General features: G+C 37.3%; 1 protein-coding gene across 1 annotated transcript in view; it reads right to left on the bottom strand.

Annotated features, from left to right (window-relative positions):
- The window catches only part of NC2beta (negative cofactor 2beta), a 58,900-nt gene extending 55,399 nt beyond the window's left edge, over nt 1-3,501 (bottom strand). The window contains exon 1 of the mRNA XM_090370438.1: nt 3,361-3,501. The gene's annotated coding sequence lies outside the window, so the exon portion shown is untranslated. The remainder of the gene's footprint in view (nt 1-3,360) is intronic.
- Between the last annotated feature and the right edge of the window lie 16,235 nt (nt 3,502-19,736).

The following is a 19,736-nucleotide window of genomic DNA, read 5'->3' as shown; positions in this document are numbered from 1 at the left end:
AAAGTTCAGCTACAAATTAACCATTAAAGACAAAATGTCTGAACAGGGAATTAATCTTAATAAAAAACAGGACTGCAAATTAACCATAATATAAAATGACATCGGCATACTAGGACCGGCACTTGCAAACCTGTCCTTTACATACAATAAGATAGCCCAAGGTGTCATCTCGATATGACTTGCCAATTGACCATAGGTCCAAGTTGATGTTGAGAGTGTCCAAAGTCACATTTGGGAAGTGTCTATTGAAAGTCTTGAGCACAAAGGGGGGGGGGTACTGCAAAAGTGTCTTCTTGGCAAATGCCAACCAACCAGGTTCCAGATGTTCATATGATCATGCTTAGATGAACGCAGATGAAGGAATGCCTTTATTTTCCACATGTGGGCTCTGTGGAAATATACAGTATTGCAGGTTGGAGCATAGTAGAGATTTGGATGTCGTGTAGCTCTGGCGATACCACCTGTTGGCCCACTTCAGCACCCAGAATTCTAGACCCCACAGTTTGAGGCCTGTGGGAGGTGCGGCCAACCAAACTTCCACAGCATAGGAGATCATGCTACTGAAATACACTGAGGTATTTACTGATTATTTGTTTATTGGGAGTTCAGCATAAATCTACTTTTATTCCCCAGAAGGCTCACAAGGCTTTGGCATGCTGGGCTTGGATTTGTTGTTTAAAAGTGAGATTCACATCTAGGATTACACGTAGGAACTTGACACTGTCTGTGGGAGTCAGAACCTTTCCTGCTAATTCCAGAAGTAAGGCATCAGCGGATGTCATGTGACTTGGAGAAAAGATGAGATAGCTTGACTTCTGGGGATTAACTGAAAGACCAAAAAATTTGGCATATTGGCAGAAAGTATTAAGGTAGTTGTTTAAAGTTTCTGAGAAGGTTTATCATTCTTGTGGATCAACAACCTGGCATTTGCATGGCAAGTAACACACAATATCATCATCATACAACAAGAACGCTGGAACTTGATCCATAAGTGAAATGAATATTGCAGCGAATAGCAGAGCTGAGAGAGAACTACTTTGTGGGATTCCTACTTCTGTGCTTTTACAGACTGCTGTTATTACACGTGAAGTGGAGAATTCTTGTATGTAAAAAAAAAAAAAAAAAAAAAAAAAAAAACGGAAGCATGTTCCAACAATCAACCACCTGCTGGCTGAAGGCAAACTTTCACACATCCATCCTGCAACCATCCTTCCTCATTTAATTTAAATTGCCATCCACATTCAAGGCCTTAAACATCTCAACCAGATCACCCTGCAGGTGCCTATTCTCCAGAAGCTGAAATACCCGAATACCAAGTTGTTTAAGTTATTTGGTCAGTTTAGTGTTGTAATGAAAACAGAAAAATTACTGTTAAAGTAAAAAGGTGCTGGATTAAAATAAATGGCCAAGTAAGCCTGGCACTCATGTGGAATGGAATATCAGTAAACAAGAACAAACCACGGGGCACTTAACTGGTATTTAAAGTTTAAATTGTATTTCTCGTACTGCAATACTAGTTAAGAGTAAATGTGGAGAATATAACAGCTCTCCAGCTCCATGTTTGTTACTTACAGTATTTAAAAAAAAAAAAAAAAAAAAAAAAATTTCCGAGAACTTGGAAAATACACTCACTATATTAAATCAAGTAAGCAAATAAAATAAAACTTGAATGTTCATTTAATCAAGAAAAATAGTGGCTTGTGATTTATACCAATATGTATACTAGTTCATCATATGAATACATTTCCTATCTATTACTGCTTTTACATTTTACCAGAAAATTTGCATATGTTCAAAAAACAGAGAAAAATAATGGAAGAAAATGCAATTTTTCCCCTCTCAAAAAATACGAATACACAAATTTATAGCATTTTGCTTGATTGCCATGTTAAAGCATGGTAATAAGGCTCAGCAGCATAAATTATTTTCTGTCTCTTAATTTACAGTTTTCTTTCATTAATTTAGAAACCAGTGTATTTACATATTTTAGTTATATTAATAGTCAGAAGATGATTAATGAATGAAATATGAATTTTCATATTTCACAATGGAGTATACATTACTTTTTAGCCATCAATCACTTCTAAAATACATCTGGTTGATTTGCCAATTAAGAAATTATACTGTATCAAAATACAACACATGGACAATCAAGTAAGCTAAGAATAATCTATAAAATCATTGCACTAAATAGCAGGAAATGAAAATCAAAATTAATCTTTGTTAAAAATCTTAATAGATCATCATAAGTAATTATGCAGACTTAAGCAATCAGTCACTTTCAATGTATGCCCTTCTGAAAAGATTTCTTTTTGTCTGCACATCAGTCAGTCAGTCATTTGGAATTCTCGACTTCAACAGAAAACCCAAGGGAAAAAATATATATTCTTTTAACTTTAAAAGCACCTTAAAAAAATAAACAAAATTCTCTAAGCATATGCCAATGGGTTAGTCGACCTCTCACACAGTGTGGGAAACAGAACATCATACAGATCCTATCTTCTCCTCCATGCACAAAATAAAAAATAGCATTATCACTATTCTGGTATCGTTTTATCATCTGATCTTGTAACACAGAATTCTAGTAAACATATTTCGTCCTCTCTGTACTAGTCACTTTAACGTGTACATAATTCAAAACACCACGCGTTGTAGTCCGAGACATCAGCAGCACCTGTTGTAAGCACGTATCCAATGAAACGTATGATCGTTCTTATTGCAAGGCTCCTTTTATTGCTTACACTTTATATCATACTCATCATGATAGCAAACTCCAAATCCATAACAACGATTCCTAGTCTTTTCTGACAACCCATAAGGCCACGTACTTGACCGGATTGGGCCAGATTTCCCATAAAATCACAAAAATTCAGCCAAGTTACATCAGAAGTAAATAACTGTCATTTGTTAGTTTTCATTCACTGCTAAACTGCCATTATTTCTTATTTTCATTTGTATATACGCTAGTGCAGTTCAAACAAATGCGAGATCGCTGGGACAGTTACAAGGTTGCGACCTACGCGGCGCTTTGCAACTGGATTCTTAACCCAATTTGCTGTTTGGCCTACGATCAACTGTTCATACGGAACCAACATTTTAGGCTCTCTCACACACACATTATTTGCAGCTAACTTTTCACAATCATTATTTTATGACTTATAATAAATAATCAAAGATAAATATGACGCTTCTCAATCACCACCGCAGAAGCCTCTCTTCATCAAAGGGACAAACGGGAAAGGAAAAACTGGTTTACAAGTTAGGCTTAGCAGTGGTATTTAAAATATCGCATTCATTAATTCATAAATTTATTTTTTTAGTATACATGATATATATTAAAAATCAGTATAGAATTATTACCTGTGCAACTTCCACCCAAAATATATACAAATCCGTGCCTCAAAGAGGCACAAAGACCCTATCGTCTTCACCGCACTCAAAACCCCCTTTCGCTTCCAAGCCGATTTTGGACGCCATTTATTCTCAGCGTAGCACGCGCCAGCTTCCCATTCAACAGCGCCCTCCATTGACAGATACCTTAACCATATTCTTTAATAACAGTACTGTACTTTAACATCCAACAATCCAGTTCTTATTCCTGAAGCGAATTTCCTGTTCGAATTATGCGGAAGAAGACCAGATGAGTTTGACTAGGCTAACATGGAGACATACTGCCAAAAATGTCCATATATATATATATTTTTTTTTTTTCATACTACCAGTATAACCAATTCCTTGGCTTTTACTGAGCTGAAGAAGCCTATCGGAAGCAAAAAAAAAAAAAAAAAACCCGAGTTGGTATCACTATATGCATATCAATTATCGGGTGAATGCACTTCTCAAACCTCTGCTTTTCCGAAATAATATGGGCCAAGGACAAACTGGAGCACAAAACTTGTATTATAACGAACTATAATATAATTCTCTTTAGGAAAATGCAAAAAACACAAGCTAAACATTATAGAATATCGAAAATATAAGCTTTCTTTAGTTTCAAAAATTCGTTATTCATTTGATAATAAATTAACACTTGGCACACGATTGCAGCTTTTTTTTTTTTTTCCAGGAAATGTGGATGTGACCTATTTGTATTCACTTTCCTTATAACAATTATATCTCTGAATGTTGTTCCATGACATATATTATCTGTGTAAGGATGTATACACCAATTTAAATGCACCTAATAAATTCAGTATGAAATGCCTACATCCTTGCAATTATTTTATGTTGTGGTCATTTTCTTCCAGTTTTATTTTTTTTTTTGTATAAAAAATTGATGATATTAATAATTAGGTGTTATTCATTTGTTTGCTGTAGCATGTTTACTAATTAAAATGTATATATTTTTTATAATTATGGTAAATTATCTCATCAATTTTTTTAAAATTTTTTTCTTCCCATCAGCAACCTATAAAAAATAGTGTAAGATGCTAGAACAGCCCCCCCCCCAGGAAAAATACCCAATTGGGCAACCCTTTTTTATAACTTTTTAATAGCTGTTAAGATGCAGGATCCTCCTTACACGGGGAATGGGCCCAAGACACCTAAATCCCCATACTCCCCCATAAAAGAAAAAAATAATAATAAAAAATACTAGAGAAGTTTATAGCTACTTTTCACATGACATTAAGCAGGCCCAATAAACATGCTGGTGAGGTAAGTACAGTCACTAAAAACAGTTTTCTCCAACTGTTTTCAGTAAAAGGCTAATTTAAGTGTAGGTGTTTTCCTATAAAGGTTATTGTGTTTTGATGACAGTAAGTATAATTAGATATTAGAAAAACAAAAGGTGGCTCAAGTCCACCCACTAGGCCTTCTCTTCCATAGCTTTAGTAGAGTAGGAAGTCAAATAGTGACCTTGAGCTACCTGTTATTTTTTCGGTCCCTGCCAAAGTTTTACAGGTTCTTAGGCATCAATCACGCTTTAATTTCATACCAGTAAGAATCAACAGGTTTTTTAAGTTAATAAGGTATAGTGTACTACTTATATATTTATAAAATGGAACAGGAGGTAAATGCTTATACATTATGAACATTACATTCTCATTGAAATGAATAATTTTTATGTGAATAATGTTATTCTTTTTGCCGCACTTTCACAAAGTTGTATCATTTGATACTTCTGCCTTTGCCAAAGATATCTTAATCTGAATTATACATAACAGGGAGAAACCCAATTAGAATGAGTTTTTTCATTAATTTATTTATATTTATATAATGCACTAATTATTTCTCAATAATTAGTGTATTATATATAACATAAAAGATTTGGATTAAAAATTGAAATAACTTTTAGTTTACCTCATGTAATAAAGCTCAAAATCATCAGGATTATATTTAAGATTTATTGAAAACAGACTATACTGCGTTGTTCTTTTTATAATTTAGATTAATTTAATATTTCAATAATACATTTAACTGCCTAGAGATTTGGAACTCTTTGCTGCCTCTTCTATGATAAAAAATATAATACCATAACATTAAAAAATTAATAATGTTATGGTCCAATAGCATTATATCTTCTTTCTAAGAACACGATTATATTCTTAGCTGTCTCTTAAACTGCTTTATATGGGACTATTAGCAGTTAATAACCACAGTGAAACTGAATGATGACAATATTTGGGTAATCAAGGGAAAGGGTTTTAATTGCAAGAAAGGGGATTATCATAGGCTAAGAACCTCATAAATTGCATTAATCTGGACAAAATATAGAATAAGGGAAAGTATTGTTGAGTTATGGGGAACTTTCAAGGCATTCGCCATCAAAGAAATGGAATGTATTTCTTAAAATAGTACCATACATAAGGTTAGGGAGGCCAAGGCTGAGTATGAGAAAGCAGTGACTAAGAGAACAAAGAATGGCGACAAGGAGTTATACCTGTATGTGGATACAGAAAAGAAGAAAATGCTGGTGTTGTTGATGAACTGAATAGGTATTTCAATGCATAAAAAGGTTGGTTGAGTGAGAGAAGACAGAGAGTGGTAATCAATTCACACAGCTCTTCGTAGACTAATGTTATTAGTGGTGTACCCCATGGTTCAGCGTTGGGCCCATTGTTGTTTTGTATATTTATCAATGATATTGATGAAGGTATATCAAGCGTAATCTCAAAGTTTGCAAATGATTCAAAGGTTGGCAGGGTTGTTAATGACAGTATGCTGCTGCAACAGGATCTGGAAAAGTTGGGTAGATGGGCTGACAAGTGGCAACTGAAGTTCAACATTGACAAATGCAAAGTAGTGCATATGGGTAGCAGTAATTCCAGAGTAACAACACACCAACTGGGTATTACACTCAGGGTAGTGGAGAATGAAAGGGACCTGGGGGTTATTGTGCAGTCAGATATGAAGTTTGCTGAGCAGTGCAGACTGGCTGCCATAGCAGATCATGGGGGTATTGTTAATGATATACAGGAATTTTGCTAGTAGGGAAAAGGAGGTAATTATCCCTCTGTATAAGGCAGTGGTCAGGCCATGCCTTGAGTACTGCGTACAGGTCTGGAGACCTCATTTTAGGAAGAATGTAGAGTTGCTAGAATGAGTACAGAGAAGGGCAACAAGATTGGTGAGAGGAACAAAGGGGTGTGCTTACAAAGAAAGGCTTAAGCTCTGCAAGTTGCAGCATCTGGAGACTAGGCACCTGCAAGGTAATCTGATTGAGGTGTATAAGGCCTTGAGTGGATTGAGCAGGTTGAATTCTGATGGGATTCTTCCTCTTGCTCAGATTACCAACCTGAGAGGGCATAAATTCAAACTGAGGAAAGACAGTTGTAGAACAGATGTACAGAAATTTGTCTTTAGCCAGCTGGTAGTTGATTGCTGGAACAAACTTCCATCTGTTGTTATGGAAGTTTGCTTAAATAAATTCAAGGCAGAACTAGACAAACATTTGGAACAAATGGATCAGTGAAGTGTGAAGGTTTTTTTTTTTGGCTGATGCTGTATAAGCTTGTTTTCTTGCATTGTATACCTCTACTAATGCTAACAATACATTTGGAATACTGTGTTTAGGTATGGAGACTTTATATGCAAAAATACATTGAGCTTCTTGAAAGGGTCCACCGACAGGCAGCTTGCATGGTGAGATTGGCGACCATATGACTTTGATTATGTGAACTACAGAGCTTGGCAACTCAGGCCTCCTCTAAGGTTCCCTGATGGTTGGGTGGTTATTAGGAGTTTTATGGCACATCAGCATCTAAGGCTGTTGTGTGCCAAGAAGAGACCTGATTGAGGTTTATAAGGCTCTGAGAGGGGTTAGTAAAATGAGGGCAAAATTTTCGCTGTTTTATAAAGAATTCTAGAACAAGGGGCCATAAATTCAAATTACAGGGGACGAGATTTAAACTAGATTGTAGAAGTTGAGCCTGACAGTTTGAAGAAATTCAAGGTCAACTGGATAATTACCTAACATGTAATTTGTATTTTCTTATTTACTATTTCTTTCTTTATTTTTGGATGGTGCAGCAAAAGCCTCTGATTTCCTTACACTATATGATTAATATAATACTAAAATGGATGGGTATTAATTTAATTTCAGAAATAGTGCACAAGAATTCCAAGATGGATGAAAAAAGATTTAGTGAGTTTGAGAGGAAAGAAGGCAGCAGCATGGGATAGTTATAGAGTGAAATGGGACTCAAATTAATATAATAATTATAAGTTGTAACAAAACCACAGATGGGAGTCAGGCAGGCAAAATCCAACTATATGAGAAATCTCTAGCCAAGAAGAGAATAAGAAATTTTATTTATACATAACTACAAAGAGGAAAACAGTAAACGAGAGAGGGCCTTTGTGTATACTGGAAAAGGTTCAGTAATGCTTTTCATTGATCTTTGAAGTAGCAAGTCCCTTTTTGGCTGGACAAATATCATACTAACAGACAGGGACCGGCCATCCTGAGAGTGCACTCATAGTCATTCTTTGTCTTTTTCCACTTAGCCATCCCTTTATCCATAGCAGTAACGTTCCATTAATGCCGCATTTCTTCAGTTTGTATTGGCAGTCTTTTACAGGTAACAGTATCAAAAGCCTTCCTGAAATCCAAGTATATGATGCAAAACTATTTTTTTGTATCCAGTTCCTTGGTAACTGCATCGTAGCAACCTGTCAGATTGGTTAGAAAAGACTGCCCCTTAACACTTCCATGCTGTGATTGCAGTATAATTGCATGTTTGTCCAGGTGGTTTTGCATTACTTCTTTAACCAGTGATTCCATTTATTTTCCCTGGAACAGACATTAAGCTAACAGGTCTGTAATTACTCATGTCGTCTTTTGATCCCTCATTTACAAATTGGGGAGATATTCGCACTTCTCCACTCCATAGGGACCTCTCCTGAATCCAGGAATACTCTCATAATTATGGTAAATTTTATATTATCACTTAAATAATGCTATATAATTTAAAAAGATATTGACAATTTAGGTGGAACCTTGAAACTTGTATTTGTTTTTAGTTGGACATAATGGTTTGTGTACCTCATTTGCTGCCTTCCTTAATATAATTGGATAGATTCCATCCACCCCAGTTGCCTTTTTTTTATGTCCATCTTCAACAATTTTCTTCCAGTTATCACAGTCATTTCGCATCAATAAACTTCTGGCATCCTTCCCTCAAGAATTCCTCATGTGTGAATGTAGACGAAAAATACCTATTCATTTTTTCCACAGCCTGAGTAGGATCATCAACAGTTCACCCATAGACATCAAGTGGTCCAATGTGATTCATCTCCTTCCTTCTACTGTTAATATAAGCATAGAAGTTTTTGCTGTTTTCCTTTGTATTCTTTGCTGCTAGGCTTCTCATAATGTGCTTAGCTTGCCTAGCCTCCTATGTAAGATATCACCAAGGAAGTTTTGAAGTTTACTAATTTCTCATCAGATGGTGAGTGGACTCTGTTAGCAAATATATGCCAAACCGAGTGAATAATGTATTTTGTCTAAGTGAACAGCCAAGTGATGTATGGAAGAAAACTTCTATTAAACACATAACAATGATTATTATTATTAGCCATATTGTGCAAGGAAGCCTGAGGCTTTTGCTGCACCAGCCAAAAAAAAAAAAAAAAAATTTGAGTTACCCTGCGTGTGTGTGTGAGAGAGAGAGAGTGTGTGTGGTATGGGTGTTTATTGGCGCATTAGCTGCTATGGCTATAGTGCGCCTATTCTTAGGAATATTAAAAAATAATCCAGTTTAAATTAGTTTCAGTTCTGTAGCCTATTTATAAAAGATGATACACTCCAATTTGTTTTAAAAAGCAGAAAAGTTTGTTAACATTTGCATCCTCTCCAATGACATGATGTAATGTCAATGTTTCTGAATGATTATCCATATTTTGAAGTATTGCATCTCGATGTTGTTGATACTGCGGACAGTCAATCAGAATGTGTTTGACTGTTAGATGTTCTAAGCAGTGTGGACATTGAGGAGGATCATCGCCCATTAGTAGGTGGAGGTGTGTCAGATGGGTGTGTCCTATTCTCATTCGTGTGAGTACCACTTCTTCCCGCCGCACTGTCTGATTGCTGGAATGCCAGAACTTTGGTTTTTGTTTCAGCTGGAAAAGTTTGTTATTCGTTTGGTTATGCCATAATTCTGTCCACTGTGCATGGCATGCTGCTTGAATTAAGGTATTATAATCGGGCGCTGGAATAGGGACAGAAGTTAGGTCTGAATTTGGACTTTTGGCAGATATATCAGCCACTTCATTCCCTTTTATGCCTGAATGTGCTGGAATCCAGCAAAACTTCACTAGTTGTTGACGATCATAAATCTGCAATAACAAACTCCTGATTTTCATTACAATATGGTGATTCTTTTGAGATGTATTCTGCATTGCTTTGATTGAGCTGAGAGAGTCAGTATAAACTATATATTTTGCAGATGGATGTAAATTCAAATTTTCTAGAGCTAACTGTATTGCATACAGTTCTGCTGAAAAGTTGCTATACTCGGGTGGAAGAGAAGCTGATATGATAGCAGAGGGAAACACTGCTGCTGCTCCAACAGTTGACAGAGATTTGGAACCATCCGTATATATCGGTAAGAAGTCGGCATAGGTATGAATATGGCTAGCATGGAGTTGTTGCACAGTCACTGCCGGTAGGCAATTCTTTCCCCATTGAAGGAAATAGGTATCGGAGGTCAGATGAGGAAAGGTGGTCCATGGTGGATGAGAGTAATTCTTTATCTGTTGCCTATTGTGGAGAGGAACATTCCAGTTCTGCGATATTTCAAGGAGCCGTAGGCCAGCCGGTTGGATTTTACTTGGTTTATTTCTATAGAGATTAACTAGTGGTTGATTAAAAAGGTATGGCTGAATAGGATGCAAAGGGCAAGTCTGTATTTTGGCTGCATATTTAAGTAGTAACATTTTTCTACGAAGATGCAAAGGGGGCTCATTAGCTTCAATGTATAGACTCTGAGTTGGAGATGTCCTGTATGCACCGATTGCAATCCGCAATGCATTATGTTGAATAGGATCCAGCCAGCGTAGCACACTCCTTCGGGCAGAATCATAAACTGGAGCACCATAGTCTAAACGGGATCTAATCAGTGCTCTATATAAGAGCAGCAAAGTTGTACGATCTGCTCCCCAAGAGAGGGCAGATAAAGCTCTTAGCATGTTGATCTTTTTAAGACAGGCAGTACGTATTAATTTAACATGATCTAAGAAGTTGAGCTTACTGTCCAGGATTAGTCCCAAGAATTTCATATTGCTGGCAATCGGAATGGTGGAATTTGAAATCCGAAGTTCAGGATCTGCATGCAATTTGCGTTGACAGCAAAAGTGGATCGCAACTGTTTTCTGTGGGGAAAGACGATATCCATTGAGCTCAGCCCACTTTTGAACTTTATTGAGGGACATCTGCAATTGCCTTTCGATAGATCTCATGTTCTGAGAATGGCAAGAAATAGCGAGATCGTCAGCGTAAAGGTAAGCCTCTACAGTATTTGGGAGTACTTTTGTAATGGAATCAATTTTAAGGGCAAACAAGGTTGCACTCAAAACTGATCCTTGTGGTACACCTTCTTCCTGCGAGAATGTAGCAGAAAGGGAATTTTGATATCTCACCTGGAAAGATCGGCTCTTCAGGAAGTTCCTAATAAATATGGGTAGGTTGCCTCGTAAACCAAGATTATATAGGTCACTGAGAATGCCATACCGCCAGGTTGTATCAAATGCCTTCTCTATATCAATGGAGACCATGACTAGGTGTTCGTTTTTCACAAAGGCATTGCGAATTTCAGATTCCGCCTTGATCATCAGATCTAGGGATGACCTGTTTTTGCGAAAGCCATGTTGACAATTACTCAGTAGATGTTGAGTTTCAATGATCCAAGTGAGTCGACTATGGATCATTTTTTCGAGAATTTTACCAAGGCAACTTGACAGTGATATTGGTCTGTAACTATTAGAACTGGAGGGATCTTTTCCAGGTTTCAAAAATGCCAAAACTGTAGCGTGGTGCCAAGAGGTTGGATAGATATTTTCCAGGAAGATCCGGTTAAAAAAGATTAGAATCATTTGTAAGTTTTTCTCATCGAGATGCTGTAGCATGACATAATATATGCCATCTGGCCCAGAGGCACTGTTTCGTGTTGTTCTGATGGCCTGTAAAAGTTCACAATATTGCAGAGGCTGATTATATGGAAGTGACAGTGAGGTTCGAAAGTTGATAGGTCTCTGTTCTTTGGCAGTCTTAATTTTCTGGAATTTTGGAGTGTAGTTTGATGCAGCCGATATTTCAGCAAAAGTTTTGCCCAAGGCATTGGCTATATCTACAGGAGCAGAGAGTTCTTGCCCATTGCAGGAGAGAATTGGGGAAGGAACAGTTGGAAACTTCCCAGAAAGCTGCCTAATTTTTCTCCATATTAGTCTGGAGTCAGTGTTCCTATTGATAGTTGATGCGAACCTAGTCCAAGAATCTTTCTTGGCCTGCTTTTGAATGTAACGCGCCTTTGCCCTTAGTTTCTTGTAGCTAATTAGATTAGCTGTGGTTGGAGATCGACGGAATAAATTAAATGCTTTATTTTTTTCCTTCTTTGCTTTTGTGCACTCTTCGTTCCACCAGTAATTTAAATGCCGTCGGGACGGGGGATTTGATAACGGAGTTGAGTACTTAGTTGCAACTAAAAGGCGGGATGTAATATAATCAGTAACTTCATCAATGGGCTGTAGTTGAATAGTTTTTTTGTCAAGAGTGATTGCTGACTGAAATTTCGCCCAATTGGCTTTAGAGAATTTCCATTTCCTACAGGGATATTGTAATTGTGGTTGGGTAGTGAACAGATTACAAACAATTGGAAAATGATCACTGCCCATGGGATCATCCAGGGTGGACCATTGCATAGCTGAAAACAGTATCGGGGAGCAAATCGATAGGTCAATGGCAGAAGTCTGTCCATTGGGTAACTGTATATGGGTGTGCGAGCCACTGTTAAGAAGAGTGAGGTTTTCTTTTTCCAGTAAAGTTTCAATCAATCTGCCGCGTCTGTCTAATTTAGATGAACCCCATAAAGGGTGGTGGCCGTTGAAATCCCCTAGCAGGCAGATAGGGGAGGGTAGCTGCAGTAAAAGTTCTTTAAGATCGTTATAAGTGTAAGCATGGTTTGGTGGGAGATAAACTGAGACTAGAGTTAATGCAGTTTGAGTAATCAGACGCACAGCGACAGCTTCGATTTGGGTTTGGAGAGTAATTTGCTTAGCTGGAATCCTTGTACTAATTAAAATAGCTACACCACCTCGAGCAGAATCGGATATATTCCGATCTCGCCTATAGACCGAGTAGTTTTTGACGGAAATGGAAATTTGAGGAGTTAAATAGGTTTCTTGCAGGCAGAAACCAACTGGAGAGTAGCGATTAATTAAGTAACGGATGTCGTCAATGTTTCCACGAAAGCCTCTGCAATTCCATTGTAAGATGTTAGACATTATTTGAATTTAGAGGAAGAAGCTGTACCTGACGTGGCTGTCTTATGGCGTTCTGGCTTTGGTTTGTCTCTTTTCGGGAAGGAAGGGCGACCAGTGTCCATCTCTTCTTCAGCAAATATTTCCAGAATCGGATCTTCCTGTTTTGGTGGATACTCTGCCTCCATCGATTTGTCCTGGATAATCTTTTTCAAAGTCGAACTATCTTTATTTGTAGTGGCATTCACTGGCGGAGATTGAGATTTTGCTGGTATTGTGAGAGGCGTATTATTTGCTTGGTCTGAGTGCTTAACGGCACTGGACTGTTGTTGAGAGAGGACAGCCCGAGCCCAGTCAGAGATGGAAGTGTTTGAAGGAACGGTAACATCGGTTTGTGTGGCAATGGTTTGGTATTTTTTTGTAATATTGGCATAGGTACGGTTAGGTATACTCGGTGCAATTAATTTTCTAGCCTCCTGATAACTAACTCTGTTTTCAACTTTATATTTCACAATTTTTTTCTCTGTTTTCCACCTCTCGCATGTCTTAGAGTAGGCCGGATGGTTCCCTTTGCAGTTGGGACATATCATTTCTTTCGCCACACAATCACTTTGAATGTGATCGGAGGATCCACAGTTGGGACAAACTGGGTTGCTTCTGCATGTCGTTTGAGAGTGGCCATACTTCTGGCATTTATAACATCTCAACGGATTTGGTATGAAAGGACGAGTGCGGCAAAGTAGATATCCAGCTTTTACTGATGAGGGCAGGATTGGACTGTTGAAGGTAAGAATGATATTTCTGGTAGGTGTTAGAATATTTTCTTTTTTTATCATTATTCTTTTTACAGCTATTACATTTTGTTCCCGAAGCTCTTCTTTAATTTCTTCCTCCGTCACATTCATCAGGTCCCAACTAGATATTACACCCTTTGATGTATTTAGGGTTGCATGTGGAGTTACTTTCACTGGAATACCAGCGAAAGTTGTCTTTTTTAGTAATTTCTCAGAGTGCCTGCTATTTAGAGTTTCAATAAGTAAGTCCCCTGATTGCAGTCTCTTAACCGTCTTGGGAGACCCTGCAATACTTTCCAGATGTTTTTGAATTAAGAAGGGGGATAGCTTACTGAGAGGCTGTTCAGATAGTGAGTGCATTATTAAGAATGCAGGTAAGTCTGTCGCGGAGGGATTGGTTTTCAACCTCTTTGCTTGCGACGAATCATGGTCATGGTCATTTTCTGTGGTTGGCCGACAGCTTGACGGCTCTAAAGTTGGAAACATATTTTGTTCCATGTTGGCTCCTCTTAGCCCCTGGCAGATGGACTTTTCTGCCAAGGTTACCGGCCCCGCCACGGGGAGGCAGGAGCAGTGCCTGGTGTGACCAAGCGAAAAGTAGTAAGTGGTTAGTAGTAAACTAGAAGAAATAAAGAAAGGTGCCTTTCCTTTCTTGCTCTGTACAAGTGTTTTTGTTACAAGAGCTGTTTTTAAATGAATAAATTTAATAACGACAAGAACGTAAAATAACTATAGATCACTTTTGGAAAATCGCAGTAATAGCACAGAGAAATCGCTCAGTCACATTCGCTTGGCACCCGGGGCCGAGAGAGAGAGAGAACACGAGTCAGAAGTAGATGGGAATCACTAAGAAAGGGATGAAGGGTAATGCACATATGGGCTTGGCACACCCAGGACCCTGGGTGTGCCAAGCCCATACTCACCAAATGTGAGCCCCTGGGTTACATAGTGTATAATCTAGTTGTTTTAGGGAAAGGATTTATGCAAATCAAGAATTGAACCGAATGTTAAAAAAAATTGTGAAGATATGTGCATTACCCTTATAAATGGACTACATTAATCCTATGCAATATAATGATATATTCGTAGGATGGTAGGAGATACTTTAATGCAGAAAACAAAGTCTGATGGATCTGAGGTGTATTACAGTGTTAGGTATACATGGCCATAAGGAACTTTCTGCTCCTTCAAAAGATTGATGCCAAGAACATGGCACTAGAGCTGGGTCTTTTGGTATTTGAAGCCAAATACCATTTGGTATAATGGTATTTGGCTTTAAGTTAAACAAAAGACCAAAGTTGTTAATATATTTTTAAATTTTATATTATCACTTAAATAATGCTATATAATTTAAAAAGATACTGACAATTTAGGTGGAACCTTGAGAATTGTATTTGTTTTTAGTTCGACATAAGACCAATTGGATAATAATTTAGATATAAGACCAACCAGTTAGACATTATTCTTAAAACAAGACATTCAAAACTGTATGCAGTAATCAAGATGTGGTCTAACCTTTGCCTTATACAATAGGATAATCACCTTCTTGCCCTTACTGGCAAAATTCTAGTACAGTAGAACCTGGATAAGAAGTTTTACAAGGAACTGGAGGGTAGAAGGGAAAACGACCTTAGGGTATAAAATATTAACTATACCAATAAAAATGAAAATATAATATGTACATAAATTAAAGATGATTTTTAAGTACTGTTTCAGAATTTATAAATATTTTACTCTGCCTGTGGGATACATTTTTAAACTGAGGATTTCTAATTGCTTAACATTCTGTTCATTATCATTACCAAGTTGGAAGAATGAGCTACTTTGGAGTTTCAACATACCTTAAAAGGTAACAATTACAATAAGATGGAGCAACAATCCACTAAGTAATTCCGAATCGTTCACAACCATCATTACTTAACAACAAACGCTTCACTTTGTCGATGCTGTCCAATTATTTGTATTGAAAACAATTGTAATATGTCACTTCCATTATATCAAAATGTTTATACTAAAAAGATTTTAGTGCTAAAAGCCTTTGACCATGGAAAATTCACTAATCGAAAAAGTTAATGTGTAGTATCATTTTAGTTCTTAGTAAATCACCGAAGTAGATGAAATGGCATCATTTTTGTTATATCTCATATTGTGAATGCCTTCACAACGAGTTGCCCTGATATTGAACTACTTTCGACAGTGGATTCTTGAATAGGCAACACTTCACCAGTGTATTCTAGGCGAATGCGACCACCCCCTGGGTGGTTGTATCTGCCAAGAATAAGTAACATTAGTCTTTCCACTGGTGAAGTGTTGTTTATTCAAGGTAGTGCAATATCAGGGCAACTCGTGAAAGCATTTACAATATGAGATATAACAAAACGATGCCATTTCACCTACTTCGGTGATTGATATGAACTAAAATGGTGCTATGCACTTGTTTGATTACCAAAATTGATTATACTGTTTAATATTTTTTAAATATAAAAATAAAGAATTTCTATATTTTTAGAAACATATTAAGTGAGGGGAAAACATTATAATAACAGACTGTGTATTCTTTATGACTTACTTTTTATGTGGGAAAGCTTCTTATGTGGGAAAATAATATATTACAATATATACAGTTGAAATTGGGAATTAAGAAACCAAACCTAGTATATGGGAAAACTTCTTATGCAGGAATTTCTTACCCAGTTTCTATTATATATCATTTACAGAACTCTATAAGTTGGCCTAGCAGCCTGTTTGCACTGCTCAGAGAACTTCATGTAGGACTGTACAATTACCCTTAGGTTTTTTATTCTTTATTATCTTGCATAGTACCTCCCAATTGCTGTTATTCTGGGATGGAATTCTTTCTCATCATTTTAGTTCTCTTAGAATTAAACAACTGTTAATTAAGATTATTCGTAATAATATTTCCAAGATTACAGCTTTAAACAGTATTTGCAGGCCAGCTGCTGGATAGTCTACCTGACCAAACCTGTTGGAAGCATTCAGATCAGTTAGTATATAATCTCACTGCCTCTACTCTGCCAGAGTCAGAGTAGTGTCTATGGCTGGGGGGGGGAAGGTCATTGTTAAGGCCATATTATGTCAAGGAACTGGGTATATATCCTTGCTGTGTGTATGCCATAACATAAAATATCATTATATCATACAAAATGATCTCCATCTTTTCTTTTCAACTGATTACATCATGATGTAATCAGTTGAAAAGAAAAGTTTATATGTGATCTCAATTCTCTCAAGAGAGAGAATTGAGATCACATATAAACACTTTATGTTTATATGTGATCTCAATTCCAATCTCAATAATGTCAATTTCCACTTACAGTCTGCCTAGCTCTACTTAATGTTTTTTTGATGTAATCCCAATTAACAATTGATTCAACCACTGCTCATATCAATTGGCCTAATTATTTGCTGCACAATTCCATTTGCTTCAAAGGTAGTTGTGCATATGTAACCTCTGATATTCCCTGTCAGACACTTAGAAACTTGAAATTTACTCCTTTCAATTCTCTCTCTTCCCCATTCTATCAAATTCATTTGTTGTCTTTTATCCATCTGCCAGTTTCACCAAGCACTTGAAATTCTTTGACTTCCTTTCTTTGAAGCTTGACTTTCTTCAGTCCAACTTTCCTAACAGTGAGGTAATTTTTCTTGGTGAATTTAATGTTCACAGCTCCAGTTGTCTTCCATTTTTTAGTCACACAGACCCAGCTGGTCGACATTAGCATTAGTAGAGGCATATGATGCAAGAAAGCAAGCTTATGCAGCATCAGCCAAAAAAAAAACAAAAAAACAACACTTCCATTTCACCCCTCCGTTTGTTCGAAATACCTGTCCAGCTGAGCCTTAAATTTATTTAGGCTATCAACTTCCACAACAAGGGATGGAAGTCTGTTCCACCAACCAACTACCTACCTGCTGGCAAAAGGCAAATTTCCACACATCTATCCTACATCTGTCTTTCCTCAATCTGAATTTATGCCCTCTCAGGTGATTATTCTGAGTAAGAGGAAGAATGCCATCAGCATTGAGCATGCTAAAACCATTCAAGGCTTTAGCATGCCATCAGCATTGAGCATGCTAAAACCATTCAAGGCTTTATACACCTCTATCAGATCATCTCACCGGTGCCTAGTCTCCAGACACTGTAATTTGAAAAACTTAAGCCTTTCTTCGTAACAGCAACCCTTTGTTCCATTCACTAATCTTGTTGCCCTTCTCTGTACTTGTTCCAGCAGCTCTACATCCTTCTTGAAATGAGGCCTCCAGATCTGTATACAGTACTCAAGGTGTGGTCTGACCATTGCCTTATACAAGGGAATAATCACCTCCTTATCCCTGCAAGAAAAATTCCTGTATATCATTGACAAGACACCATGAGCTACTCTTGCAGCCCGTCTGCACTGCTCAGAGAACTTCATATCTGCCTGCACAATTACCCCCAGGTCCTTTTCATTCTCTACCACTGTCAGCTCTTTTCATTCTCTAACATGTCAACTCTGTGGTACTACACTTGTAGTACCACAGAGTTGACATGTTGCTATGGGGTTGCTGATTCCCATATGTAGTACTTTACATTTGTCAATATTAAACTTCATTTGCCACCTCTCAGCCCATCTGCTCAACCTTTCCAGATCCTGTTGCAGCAGCAGTATAGCGTCAGTAGTGTCCTTAACAAACCTGCCAACCTTTGTATCGTCTGCAAACTTGGACATTAAGCTTGATATACCATCATCAATATCATTTATAAATACAGAAAACAATAATGGACCCAACACTGAACCCTGAGGGACTCCACTAATAACATTAGTCCACGATGAGCAGTGTCCATTGATTACCACTCTCTGTCTTCTCCCCATCAACCATCCCTTTATCCATAGCAGCAATTTGCCTCCAATGCCACACTGCTCCAATTTGTGCAGCAGTTTTCCATGTGCAACAGTATCAAAAGCCTTTCTAAGATCCAAATATATAATATCAAAGTTATTCCCTGTATCCAGTTCTTTTGTGACTGCATCATAGTATCCAATCAGATTGGTCAGGCAAGACTTTCCCTTAACAAAACCATGCTGTGTCCGAGATATAACTGAAGTCTTGTCTAGATGATCCTGCAGTGCTTCTTTAATCAGTGCCGCCATTAATTTTCCTGGAACAGAAGTTAAACTCACAGGTCTATAATTACTTGGGTCAGCCTTTGATCCTCCTTTGTGAATTGGGGTCACATTTGCACATCTCCAGTCTATGGGTACCTCCCCTGAGTCCAAGGAAGCTCTCATAATTATGGCAAAGGTTTTGCTTACTTCCTTTGCTGCCTCCTTTAATATAACTGGATAGATCCCATCCACCCCAGGTGCCTTTCTTGTGTTTATCTTCAACAATTTCTCCTCCACTTTACTCTCAGTTATTAAAAGATCATCTAGCTTACTGCCAGAGATGAATATACCTCTGGCAGTCCCCTTGCTGAATAACTCCTCATGTGTGAATGTTGATGCAAAATATTCATTTAGTTTGTTAGCTGACAAATATTGCATTGTCTTGCATGTTGTTCAGTATGATTTGTTGACTCTGCGTTGGACGGATGTTATTGCTTCATTTGCATACTTCTTTATTCGTATATATGTACATAAGTTAACATACTTTATATAATTATGGGCTCTAAAGAATTGAAAAGTGGAATAAAAAGAAAACATGTTACTCTAACTATCATTAACAGGCTCAAAGTGATAGAACAACTTGAAAATGGTGTTCCTATGGGGAAAAAAAAAAAAAATGCTGAAGAATTTGGTATTAGCCAACAGACTGTGTTAGATATTAAAAAACAAAAAGAATCTATAAAGGCATTTGCTTTAAAATTCAATGTTGGGAGTGATAAAAGCAGTGTATCAAATAGACAGACATTAATAATGCCATTGTTGCTGGAAGAAGACGTATTTAAGTGGTATTCACAGCAACAATCGTGGTATTGGTGTCACACACCAACGTCACCTTATAAATGTATTGTCTTTTTAT

This window comes from Mastigoproctus giganteus, chromosome 3, assembly GCF_048544385.1.
Source record: "Mastigoproctus giganteus isolate SK-2022 chromosome 3, ASM4854438v1, whole genome shotgun sequence".
NCBI classification, from domain to species: domain Eukaryota; kingdom Metazoa; phylum Arthropoda; class Arachnida; order Uropygi; family Thelyphonidae; genus Mastigoproctus; species Mastigoproctus giganteus.
Note: the sequence above shows the minus strand (reverse complement) of the source record. Positions and strands in the feature narration are given on the sequence as shown.